At 45.8% G+C, this 12,359-nt stretch overlaps 1 protein-coding gene across 2 annotated transcripts in view; it reads right to left on the bottom strand.

The window, feature by feature from the left end:
• Positions 1-5,040: 5,040 nt before the first annotated feature.
• Positions 5,041-12,359, bottom strand: part of Trip11 (thyroid hormone receptor interactor 11) — an 87,580-nt gene continuing 80,261 nt past the window's right edge. Inside the window, exons 22-23 of one of the 2 annotated variants that reach the window (XR_005286138.1) lie at positions 11,447-11,649; positions 5,041-5,540 (exon numbers count right to left, since the gene is read on the bottom strand). The gene's annotated coding sequence lies outside the window, so the exon portion shown is untranslated. The remainder of the gene's footprint in view (positions 5,541-11,446; positions 11,650-12,359) is intronic. The other variant, XR_005286139.1, reaches the window with a different exon arrangement.

Here is a 12,359-nt window from a genome sequence, read left to right as displayed (position 1 = left end):
CCACTCCTCCTCTGTTTCCATTCAGAAAGCTGCAGGCCTCCCATAGCTATCAACAAAGCCTGGAGCGCCACTTCCTCCCCAGTGTATAAGTGAGTGCTTGAGCAGAAGTCTATCCCTGAGCTACATCCCCAGCCCACGTCCTGGGTTCTTTCTGCTGGTCAGCAAGTATCACATGACTCCAGGGCAAACTTGTCTATCTTCTCCCCAGGCTGCAGCTACCACCTGGTTCTACTGAAGCTGCACCAATGAAGACCAGCTGTGCCTGACCTTAACCCTAACCCTCTAACCCTAACTGATGGCCCTCCTCCATCCCCTCTTCTTAACTATAGAGTGTCTTACATACGTGCCCCTATTACATTTTAACCTACTATTAAAACTCATTTTCTTCACAAATTCTGTTATCAAAAGCAAGAAGTGTGACCCTCAGCTGTGATGGCACAAGGTGACTTCTTTGACATGGTCAGTTCCCTGTTGTAGAATTAGTTGAAGATGTGTTACAACTGTTTATATTTGTTTAATGATACAAAGATGTGTTTTATGCTGCATTTGTTTAACTCTGTGAAGCCGCATTACTTTGCCTGCCTAAAACACCTGATTGGGTCTAATAAAGAGCTGAACGGCCAATAGGAGAGAGAAATCAACAGGGCTGCCAGGCAGAGAGAATAAATAGGAGACGTGAGTACGAAAAGGAGCCAAAAAAAGGAGACAGAGAGGATGATGCCAGGGGCCAGCCACACAGTCACACCGTCACACAGTCACACAGTCAGCCACAAGTAAGAAGAAAAAAGTATTATAGAATAAAAAAGATAAAGGCCTAGAGGCAAAAAGTAGATGGGATAATTTAAGAAAAGCTGCTTAAAAATAAGCTAAATTAAGGTTGGGCATCTATAATTAAAAATAAGTCTGTGTGTTTATCTGGGAGTTGGGTGGTGGGCGCCCAAAGAGGAAAAAAAAAAACTACAGTTCTCCATGAAGCTGTTGGAAGGGCCAGGTTCCAGAGTGGAGTTCTCTGTCACTGGCCTCTTCTCTTTTTCCACAGCTTGGAGCAGCATGTGAGCATGCGCCACATCCTCACCTCACTGTTAGGTTGTTTAAGCACCATCTCAACTTCCCCACGTGTGCCAATCTCCACAATCCTGACTCTCCACCACTGCAGTCCATGCCAGGCTACTCCTTCTATCTCACAAGCGTTGCGCTTCCAAAAGCTGGTCATCTGGTCCATAGACTGAGAGATTCTGTCAAACATCTGATAACATCAGAGCCCATTACCCCAGCGCTTACTACTCACCCTAATCTATTTTTAACAAGAAAAAGAGGATGTAGGTGTAGCAGCTCATGCCCTCGACCCCAGCAATAGAAGACTGAGCAGGAGGACCCCTGGGAGTTGGAGCCAAGCCTGGGCTACGTGGGAAGTCCCAGGCCAACTTGGGCTACAGAGTGAAAGCTTGCTTCAAATGCCACCTCCTGTCTTACAGAAGGGGAGGGGAAGAGAGAGACAACAGAGACAGAGAGACACAGAATTTAGGTCTTTTTTTTTTTTTTTTTTTTTTTTTGGCTTTTCGAGACAGGGTTTCCCTGTAGTTTCTAGAGCCTGTCCTGGAACTAGCTCTTGTAGACCAGGCTGGCCTCGAACTCAGAGATCCGCCTGCCTCTGCCTCCCGAGTGCTGGGATTAAAGGCCTGCGCCACCACCGCCCGGCCAGAATTTAGGTCTTTGCAAAGACCCACATTGGAGCACTGGACTGAGCTCCCAAGGTCCTGATGAGGAGCAGAAGGAGGGAGAACATGAGCAAGAAAGTCAGGACCGTGAGGGGTGCATTCACCCACTGAGATGGTGGGACAGATCTAACCGGAGATCACCAAGACCAGTTGGAATGGGACTGATGGAACATGTGATCAAACCGAACTCTTTGAATGTGGCTGATGGTGGAGGCTGACTGAGAAGCCAGGGACAATGGCTATGGGCTTTGATTCTATGGCATGGACGGGCTCTGTGTGAGCCTTGTTAGTTTGGATGCTCACCTTCCTGGACCTGGGGGGAGTTGGGAGGACCTTGGACTTCCCATAATGTAGAGAACCCTGACTGCTCTTTGGCCTGGAAAGGGAGGGAGTGGGGATATGGGTGGAGGGGAGGGGAGGGAAGTGGGAGGAGGGGAGGAGATGGAAATTTTTAATAAAAATAAAATTTAAAAAAAAAAGAAAAAGAAATTAGGTCTTTGTGTGTGAAGAGCTTGGTGACCCTTGGTGACCCTAGCTGGCCTCTCAGATCACTTCCTTCACTTGGTGTTTTTCTTCTTCACTTGTAAAGTGGGGACCCCCACACCTTCCCACCTCCCAGCATCAGAATCAAATACCATCCTAACTATAAACTGTGGTCCAAACTGAAGAGCTGGCCACCTGCAGAAGGGGCCCTTCTTATCCTGTTCCAGTTGAATTGGTCACCATGGTGAGACTGCAAGACAGATGAGTAACTTTTCTTGGATTTGTTTTTGAAGTGGCACGGCAAATTTGGGGGAAGCTCAGTTATACGTTTGACGGTATAGATCATTATTAATGTAAAACATTACCTCCCTGCCCCCCATGGAAATGAATTCCATCAAAATGCCTATCTAGGAGTAAGTGTAGAAAGGGAGCTTCCTGAACGTCTGTTGCTGTCTATTTTGTCTCTGCCCCCTCTTCTCTGGTCTCCACAACTGCTTCAACTGAAGATTCATTTGCTGATGAAGAAACAGTCATTGGGTAGGGATGTGTGGAGCAGTGGTAGAATCTTGGCCTAGCTGCTCAACACCCTGGGTTCCAGCCCAGAAGAAGGAAGAGAGGGAGGGAGTGGTGGAGGGAGGATGGAAGGTGTGCACCTGAGCAATGAGGGCTCACAGACAGCCACAGAGCACAACCTACAGACACAGACCTGTTGGCTCTGGAGCTCTGAGTCCTCCCGAGTTTACCAAGTGTGGTTTTCTCCAAGATAGACAGCCCAGCTGGTAAAAGTGCCTGCTGCCAAGACTGATGGCCAGAATTTGATTCCCAAACACGTGGGGTAGAAGAGATGGGAAACCTCCTCCAAACTGTCCTCTGACCTCCAAACACATCCTGGTCTGGGCTTGTCCATAATGATGCACACAAATTACTGAGCTAACTAATGAAAAGGGTATATACATATATATATATATATATCTGTCATAACCCTTTGTTCCAAAATATCCCTTGGAAAAAGCAAGTGTGTGTAGGCAGATGTTTTTCTTCCAAAGACTAACTTAGTAGCATGACAGGCTACTGGGTAGGGTGCAGATCCCTAGACTGTGCCTCAAGACATGCCAGAGACATGCCACATCAAATTAGTAGGTCGGCCTGATACAGCATCTGTAGGTCCAGTTTTACTTATCTCTTTCTTTAGTTTTAGTTGTGTGTATGTATGTGTATCTGCATGTGTGCACAAGAGAATGTCAGCAGAAGCCAGAGGTGCCGGGTCGTGTGAAAATGGAGTTGCAGGCAGTTATGGGAGCTGGGAACCAAACCCAGGTTGTCTGGAAAAGCGGTGAGACCTCTTTCCTGCTGAGCTGTCTCTCCACCCCATAGTTTCATTTTCTCTTTAATCTCTAGCTCTCCTGGAGCATTGAGACATTGCTATTGAACATAGGAATGGCATCTACTTAATTTTAAAACAGTACCATCATCAATCAATCATCCTTGTCTTCCTGCTGTAGGCATTCTTTAGGAACTGGATATAGGGTGGGTCCCGATCCCCTGATTCGTTAGTTTGCCTGCTCCTGTGCCAGGCTAGTTTTATTTACTGCCATGCAGTACAAGGTGATGTGGGATTCTCCTCTGTGAGCTGTGAATATGTTTTACTATTATTGGTTAACAAAGAAGTTGCTGGGGCTGGAGAGATGGCTCAGAGGTTAAGAGCATTGCCTGCTCTACCAAAGGTCCTGAGTTCAATTCCCAGCAACCACATGGTGGCTCGCAACCATCTGTAATGGGGTCTGGTGCCCTCTTCTGGCCTGCAGGCATACACACAGACAGAATATTGTATACATAATGAATAAATAAATAAATAAATATTTTAAAAAATAAAGAAAGAAGTTGCTCTGGCCTATGGCAGGCCAGAATATGGAAGGTGGGAAAACTAAACTGAATGCAGGGAGAAAGGAGGAGGAGTCAGGCAGATGACATGCAGCTGCTGAAAGAGGACCCCAGACTTTACAGGTGAGCCATGGCCTCATGACAATACACAGAATAATAGAAGTTGATTAAATTAAGATATAAGAGCTAGCTAGGAATACAACTGAGCCACTGGCCAGTGTTGTGATTAATATAGTTTCTGTGTAATTATTTGGGTCTAGGTAGTCAGGAAATGAAAGCACAGTTTCCTTTTACAACAAGGTGCTACTGTTGCACAAGACTCAGATTCACTTCTCAGCGCGCCTACAAGCTGACTTACAACTGTCTCCAGGTCCAGAGATCCGATGCCCTCTTCTGGTGTCCACTGGTACCAGGTATGCATGTGGCACACAGACATACATTCCAACAAAATACTTATACACATAAAAAAAAGTTTTAAAAACCTTTTAAATGGCATTCTGCTATCTGATTACTTTTTTCCTGAGTATTGATCTGTTTATAAGAATCCTGTGAATTGTCTACAGGTATTTTTTTTCTTCCCACTTTCTAAAAACACTATATTGGATGCTAGAATTCTATTAATTATTTTTTAAAAAATAGTCTTTTGGGGTGAATTGTCCTCCCAACAGAAACATGCTGTAGTTCTCCAGTTACTAAGACTTTTCAACATCCTTCATGTGAAGTCATGGATTCTTTTATGGAGTTGGCCATTCACTCACCTGCCCATTCGCTCACCTGTCCATTCGCTCATCTGTCCATTCACACACCTGTTCATTTGCTCACCTGTCCATTCACACACATGTCTATTCGCTCATGTGTCCATTCTCACACCTGTCCATTCATACACCTGTCCATTCGCTCACCTGTCCATTGGCTCACCTGTCCATTGGCTCACCTGTCCATTCGCTCATCTGTCCATTCATACACCTGTCCATTCGCTCACCTGTCCATTCGCTCACCTGTCCATTACACACCTGTCCATTTGCTTACCTGTCCATTTGCTCACCTGTCCATTCATTCACCTGTCCATTCATTCACCTGTCCATTCACTCACCTGTCCATTTGCTCACCTGTCCATTACACACCTGTCCATTTGCTTACCTGTCCATTTGCTCACCTGTCCATTCACTCACCTGTCCATTCATACACCTGTACTTTTGCTCACCTGTCCTTTTGCTCACCTGTCCATTTGCTCACCTGTCCATTTGCTCTCTTGTCCATTCGTTGTCTTGAGAATTTACTTACCTGTCCATTTGTTTACCTGTTCATTCGCCGTCTTGCCCATTCACTCACCCAAGTGCTTCCTAAGTGCAGTTACCCATGAGCTTTCCATGTCAGACCAATTTGGTTTGGTTTGTTCATTATTTCTTCTCTGTGAGACCACAAGATAGTTCTTTAAGTTCACTGAGATTCATCTTTCTGCCGTAAAATGGGGCAAAAATTTATCAGTGATCAACAGTTAATGCCTATCAGCATGCACCAGTGCACATGGCCCTCAGCAAAACCAACACACACAGCCCTCAGCAAAGATTAGGTCCCACTCTTTTTATTCCTTCCTCTCTTCCTTCCTTTCTCTCCCTTCCTTCCTTCCTTTCTTTTCTCCTCCCTCCCTCCCTCCTTTCCCCCCTCCTTTCCTTTCTTTCTTTCCTTCTTCCTTCTAGCTTTATTTTATCTATGTGTGTGAGTGCTTTCCCTACATATATGTCTGTGTGCCCTGTGTCTGCCTGGTACCCTTGGAGTCCAAAAGAAGGTGTCACATCACTGGAGCTGGAGTTACAGACACTAGTGAGTAGCCTGATATGGATGCTGAGACCCAAACTTAGCCCTCTGTAAAAGAAGCAAGTGCTCTTAACTGCTGAGCCATCTCTCCAGCCCCTGCTTTCTTTTTAAAATACAGGTGCTGGTCGGTTGAGAGTTCAAATAGAGGTGGACAGGTCTCAGGGTGTTAAGAGAGGGAGGCATATGCAAGGAACTGGTACCAAAACCAATGCAAAAACTAACGTACAGAGGGGCTATTTACCCTAAAGCGTGGAGGTAAAAGCTGTCAGAACCAGGGCTTCTTACCTTCTGCCCCAGGATCCTTCTCCCACTATTACTTTTTGGCTCTGTGTGTGTGTGTGTGTGTGTGTGTGTGTGTGTGTGTGTGTGTGTGTTTTAATTCTGTTTATTTTTCTAATGCTAGAGATTGGACCCAGAGGCTCCAAGCATGGTAAACATGAGCAGGATGTTGGGATGTTCTGCTCATGCCTGGAATTTGCTGGTAATTTGGCAGACCATGGACACACCTGGGCTTTTTCTATATTCTATTGACTGTGATTTTAACATATAGTTCTGTAAAACAAAGAAGTTTCCATGGAGTTCCAGAAATGGGATGCCTAAGAAGCCCGGTCAGATGCCACACCAGGCAGTTCCAGCCTGAAGGCTAGAGGGACACTGGAGACCATGCCACAGAACTCAGGGGCCAGCCCACCCACAGGAACTAGGATTGAAGTGAGAGTCAGTTGGCCAGGGAGTCTGAGAAAGAATGTCTGTGGGACACACGCGTGAGCACATTGAAAAGGGAAGGCAAGGGGCAGCCATGGAAACCAAGCAGAGTGGCATTTGGATCCTGACCTGAGCTTGCCACGGTGTGAAAAGGAAGACCTTTGACACTGTCAGAAAGCATGACTGCCCAGTGAGTGCTGGACAACAATAAGGAATCACTCAAGACGCACGCTAAAAATTAGCGGGGAATAAGTGGTTAATGTTTAGTCATGCATACAGGTTTGCGGAAGTTCTGCCATTTTTAGTTTTCTGCTTATGAAGGACAATTTATTTTTAATTAAAAATTTGTTTTACATTTAGTTTGTGTGCTCATGTGCACACGTGCATGTGTGTGTGGGTGCGTGCATGCCACACAGCACCCATGTGGACATCAGAGGACAGTTAGTAGGTACAGCTCTCTCCTTCCACCATGTGGGTTGCAGAGATCAATCCCAGGACCAATCTTGACAATAAGCACCTTTACCTGCTAAACCATCCCTTCAGGCCAGAATTGTACTTTGGTGAACCAGGCATGGTGGGGTAGCAGAGGTTAGGGAGGAGATTGGCCACTAAGATTGAGGCTAGCCTGGGGTAAATAGTGAGTTCTAAAAGAGAGAAATCCTTCAGTTTTTCACTTATTTGTGGCAAAGTATGGTCATTTCATCTCTCACTGTGTGTGTATATGTGGGGAGGTCAGCAGACGGTACTGTGAAGTTAGTTCTTTCTGCCCGCTTTTCCTTGGGTTCGAGAGTTTAACTTAGATAGCCAGACTTGCACAAGTGCCTTCACTGGCTGAGCCACCTCATGGGCTCCCCCTTTTAAGTATCCTTCTGCGTGTGCACACTTGTGTTTCAGAAAATCAGTCAGGCAGAGGTCATCAGAGGAAGCAGGGTGTCCTCTATTGCGCTCACATTTTCCTCTGAAGCAGGGTTGTTTCCCAGACCCCAGGACATATGTTATGGACACCAACAGTCCCAGCGATCCTTCTGACTTGCATCCACTCAAGCTGGGGTTACGACATACAGTGGCTACCAGCTTGTTCCATGGATCCTGGGATGTGCACTCCACTCCTCAGGACACCATTGAGCCATCTTGTCAGGCCAAAGTATGACTTTATCTTTTTCTCCTCTCCCCGGATCCATTCTCCTTTGCTTTGATAACGTGATTCAGACTTATCGGCAATGTCCATGGACTTCTGGATGTTTGGTCGACATGGTAATCTGTGGATCTGATGCCCGATTACTCTGCCTGGACCACTCTAAGGAACATTCCATTCTAAAATGTCCATCTGAAACTGCACTGGAAACTTGCTGAGTGTGAAAACTTATGACCACAAAAGGAGACTTGACATTTAATTTCATCTTAGACTGTTTAGATGTAAGAGTCTTAAGGCAAGCTTTGTTGTGCTAAATCTTCCAGGGCCATAGCAAGATGTTGATACTGGAGCTAGTCTTCTGTGCCTAGGACAACAGACGTGGAGCAACAGGAAATGGGATCAGATTATGAAATTCTAGTAAGAAGTCGCCTGGGTTCAACCCAAGTGATAAGGGTTGCCAATCTGTGACTGGGACTGGAACTCTAGAGAAGCTGAGGAACAGACAATGCACACCTGGCCACCTTCTGCAGCATCCAACACTGTTACAGAAGTGACTGGAGTTTCCTCATTTCTAGACTTAGACATGGCTCATGTGACCTCTACTTCCACTGCCCCAGTTTGCTGTGATGTGTGCACACATCCCTGCTTCTTTCTGTGAGCGATGGATACTGTTCGCCTTTAGAAGCCCACATCCAAGCAAAGAAGATGCCAAGCAGAGAGGCTTCTGGTTCAGGTCACACCTACAGGTGGTAAACCAGGAAGCCCCATGCCTCCCTAGCCTGGATCTGTGTGAGCATCTCTGTGAATCCAGACACGATGGAGTTGTAGTTTCAGTAGTAGCACTCCTGGAGAGGTCAGGACTGGGCGAGGCACTTACTGTGTGATGTCTACATCATCCTACACAGACTAACTCCAGCACTGCCTCCTTATTTGGTGTGGTTTTAAGATGTGCTGCTGTAAAAATGCTTTAAAAAGAAAAAAAAAAAGTAGATGGGAGTCCGAGCTGAAACAAGAACTGGTGGGCTTGGATTGATGTTGGTACAGCTGGTGACAGGCACAGAATCTGCTGTGATTCACTACATGTATGTCTGTGTTCAAAGCTCTTATTTCAAGCCTCTGCTAACACGGCACGGTTTACCATGTGACGAGGCCCAGGAGCAAAGGCTCATCACTATGCTCTGCATTCTTTGGACACTCCTGAGGTTTCCAAACTTGCAATCGCACTTCAAAGTTTTTGTGAGCCAAATGCAGCATCTTGGCCCACTTTTTTTCTCTTCTTTTGCTAAACATGAGCCATACTTTCTTCTTCACGTTTCTCATTATTTCTGGTTGAAAACCAGGCAATTCTGGTTATAGTATAGCAACTACTGACTCTGATTATATATATAAAATTTCATTTAGCACAGCTGCTCCTTCAGCTCTGTTTTGCCATAGGAAGTCTTACAGCTAGTGGTTACCCGCCCACTGGGGCGTGGCCTCTTATACTATATATTCTCAAGACAATGTTGAGCACCAATGACACTCCACTTGGAGCTTGTTTTCTTCTTGGCAAAACTGGTCTTTGGGCAAAGAAATGCCCATTCCTCAACCACTGACAAGATACATGATATCCGAAAATGGATAAGCAGGACTGTCAAATCTTGCCAAGACAGGATAAGACAGTTTTAAAAAATATCCTGCCTCTAAAAATGGTACGTCAGTTATTCTAGGCCTTAGCCAAAGTTGGTTGCTTCAGCGTTGCAAATGAGACTTTGGGTGATTGCCCAGGTAGCCAGTTGTCTCTGTCATTTGTTGCACATTTTTAAAAGTTGCTTGATAGCACTTCCTGCTTACTCAAGTAATATTATTTCCTTTCTCAGATCTTTGATGGAGTTAAAGACTAGATAGTTGTAGTTACTTTCCTTTCATGACTTGGCCAAGTTATTTATTATACAAGACTTAAACTAGTTAGGATAGAATAATTATTAAATATATTTTCTTATTGTATATAATTTTGTATTAGGCTTAGAACTCTTATTTAAAGAAAAGGGGGAGGTGCTGTAGGAAGTTTTACAGCCAGTGGTTACCCGCCCACTGGGGCATAGCCTTTTATACTATATATGCGGATGTAGAGCATGCGTCTGGACTCTTTTCCAGCCTCTCTGTTTGGGTTGTGGGATTCATTTTCTGATCTCTGTTCAAACAGAGAATTCTGATTTGTGAGTCTACCCTTAAATAAATAACCGTCTCTTTCTCAATTCTGAGCTAGTGTGGGATTTCTTTTAAGCATTCATCCACACTGTTTTATATTCTTGTTTGAATTTCTAGTCTGACTTCCCAGGGCCAATCCTGCTGAGACCAATACTCAACCATGCTCATTCTTGCTCAACCTGCAGAGTCTGAGGCTTCCACACATAGTAGAGGGCTGTGTGGAAGCAGGGCAGCCCATCAGGTCCTAATCTCCCTCCCAGTCACGCTGTGGCTTCCCCCACCCAAGATCGCATCACCCCTGACCAGCTACAACTCTCCCTAGCAAGGGTGCAGTGGATTCCCGCTGGCCCACCAGCCACCATCCATCTCCTGCCTTCATTCCCAGCCCTGCACCTATGCCGTTCTGCAGCAAAGCTGCTGCTTTTCATGACAGACTCAGAGGTATGGGCGAGAGGAGCCACAGCAGGAAGGCACCAGATTCCAAGAGTTACACAGAAAGTGCAAGAAGCTTTGCAGGAACTGTTTTCAACTTCTTGATTGCCCTTGTAACCTTCCCCCGTCAACTCCCAGAGCCTCCAATGGCTGCTTTCTTGACAAGTTAGTTTGCTTTCTGCAGGAAGGACTGGTTGATTTCTCCATAACGGGCCATCCAGATCCCCCTAATAGTTGGATCCCGGTATTTCACACACACTGAAGAGTGACAGCAGGGTAAATCTCAGCAAGCAAATCTGATGCCCAAAGTAGAAAATTAACTGGATATTGTGACCTAGACTCGTGACCACATGCAAGGTCCTGTTTCAAAAACAACAAAACAACACAACAGGCTGCCTCCATGGTTAGGGGTGCAGAGCGTTCTTCCAGCAGCTTCAAGCTCAGGTCCCAGCGCTCACCAGCCACCTGTAACTCTAGCTCCAAGGGATCCAACACCCTCTTCTGGCAACACACACACACACACACACACACACACACACACACACACACACACACGGGAATAAAAACTTTTTTAAAATGATCAGATAACAGGAGCAAAGAGAACCAAAGGCAGACCGAGTGGAAAGCAGAAGTCTTCATTCCTTAAGGAGCAATGCTGTGAAGAGCGGACTCAGCAGCCGCACTGCTTCCCCTACAGGTGACAACTACTAAGCACCTCTTTGCAGAAAACACAGCTGAACAAATGTATCTAAAACTCTGCTGGCAGCAACTTTACGAGAGTGGCAGTGCTCTGAGGAGAAAAACAAACTTCCTAATGATTTTTTCAAAATTTCAAAGGACTAAACAGCCCGTGAAAGCTCTAAAGATAAACAATTAACTTGTCCACTTAGAATCTGATAAACCAGTATGGTGGCTCAGGAGAGGAGGTTGCCTGACAACTTCAGTTTGATCCTTGGAACCCACATGATGGAAAAAAGAGCTCCCACCTGCTGCTCTGACATTCACACACATACAAAATATGCTAAACTGTAATAAAAACAATTTATAATTTTCCCCTGATGGTCCCTGTTATTCGAGAAAGTACCTGAGTACAGACTTGGCTAAGGGCCCACGGATGATGTCAGAGTTCCTTCCACCAACAGGCCACACAGGAACACAGGGTTTCTTCAGGGGCTGTGCTCTCTGGAAGCGACACGTCCGTCACGGTGGCCCAGCGCTGGGGGAGAACTCACAGGCCTTGTGTTCCGGGGTGACGACAAAACAACGCACCTTGAATTTCTGGGCTATCTAGAAGTAAATTTAACAAACTTGGTATGAAATTCAGCCAAATACTTCAAATCACTGAGCTTCAGCTGAGGGCCAGAACAGCGAACTGAAGTTAAAGGTTGTTGGAGCTAAAGAATGCGTAGAGAGACAGCTGGACATTCTCAGTTAGGCATCATTACAGGAAATGACTGATGTCAACCCCAGCAGGACCGAAAGGAAGACTCCATGGTAGGAACCAGTGCAGAAAACCAACTCAGGGTTCAAATGTTTGCCTCAAGTGAGCATTTTTAAACAGCCCCGTCTCCAAGATAAAAATTACTGCAATTATAAAGAATTATTAATTTATAGGATGTGCCAAGTTTTGGCAATCTGCTTGATACTCCCTGTTACATCTTTATTCACACGGCCTGAGCAAGGAAGGAGAACAAGGCTCAGTTGCTAACGTTTTATACTCCACTAGAACTGGTCATGGTGAGAACCACTGTCTGCTGTCATTCACTAGCTAGCTGCCAAGATATGCTCCTCCTATTGAACCGCCAGCCCCAAAGCAGGGCCCTCTAGTGCTCAGCATGTGTGACCCCACGGATGTTCCTCACACTGTTCGCTCACCTGTACACGTCTGTCTCACCCACTCGGCGCAGCCTGAGGACAGACCTCACTCCTTCCTTCTCAGACTTCCCACAACACAGCTGCGCACAATCCACCCGCTAGCTGCACCTCTTTCGATCCTG

This window comes from Arvicola amphibius, chromosome 7, assembly GCF_903992535.2.
Source record: "Arvicola amphibius chromosome 7, mArvAmp1.2, whole genome shotgun sequence".
Classification (NCBI taxonomy): domain Eukaryota; kingdom Metazoa; phylum Chordata; class Mammalia; order Rodentia; family Cricetidae; genus Arvicola; species Arvicola amphibius.
Note: the sequence above shows the minus strand (reverse complement) of the source record. Positions and strands in the feature narration are given on the sequence as shown.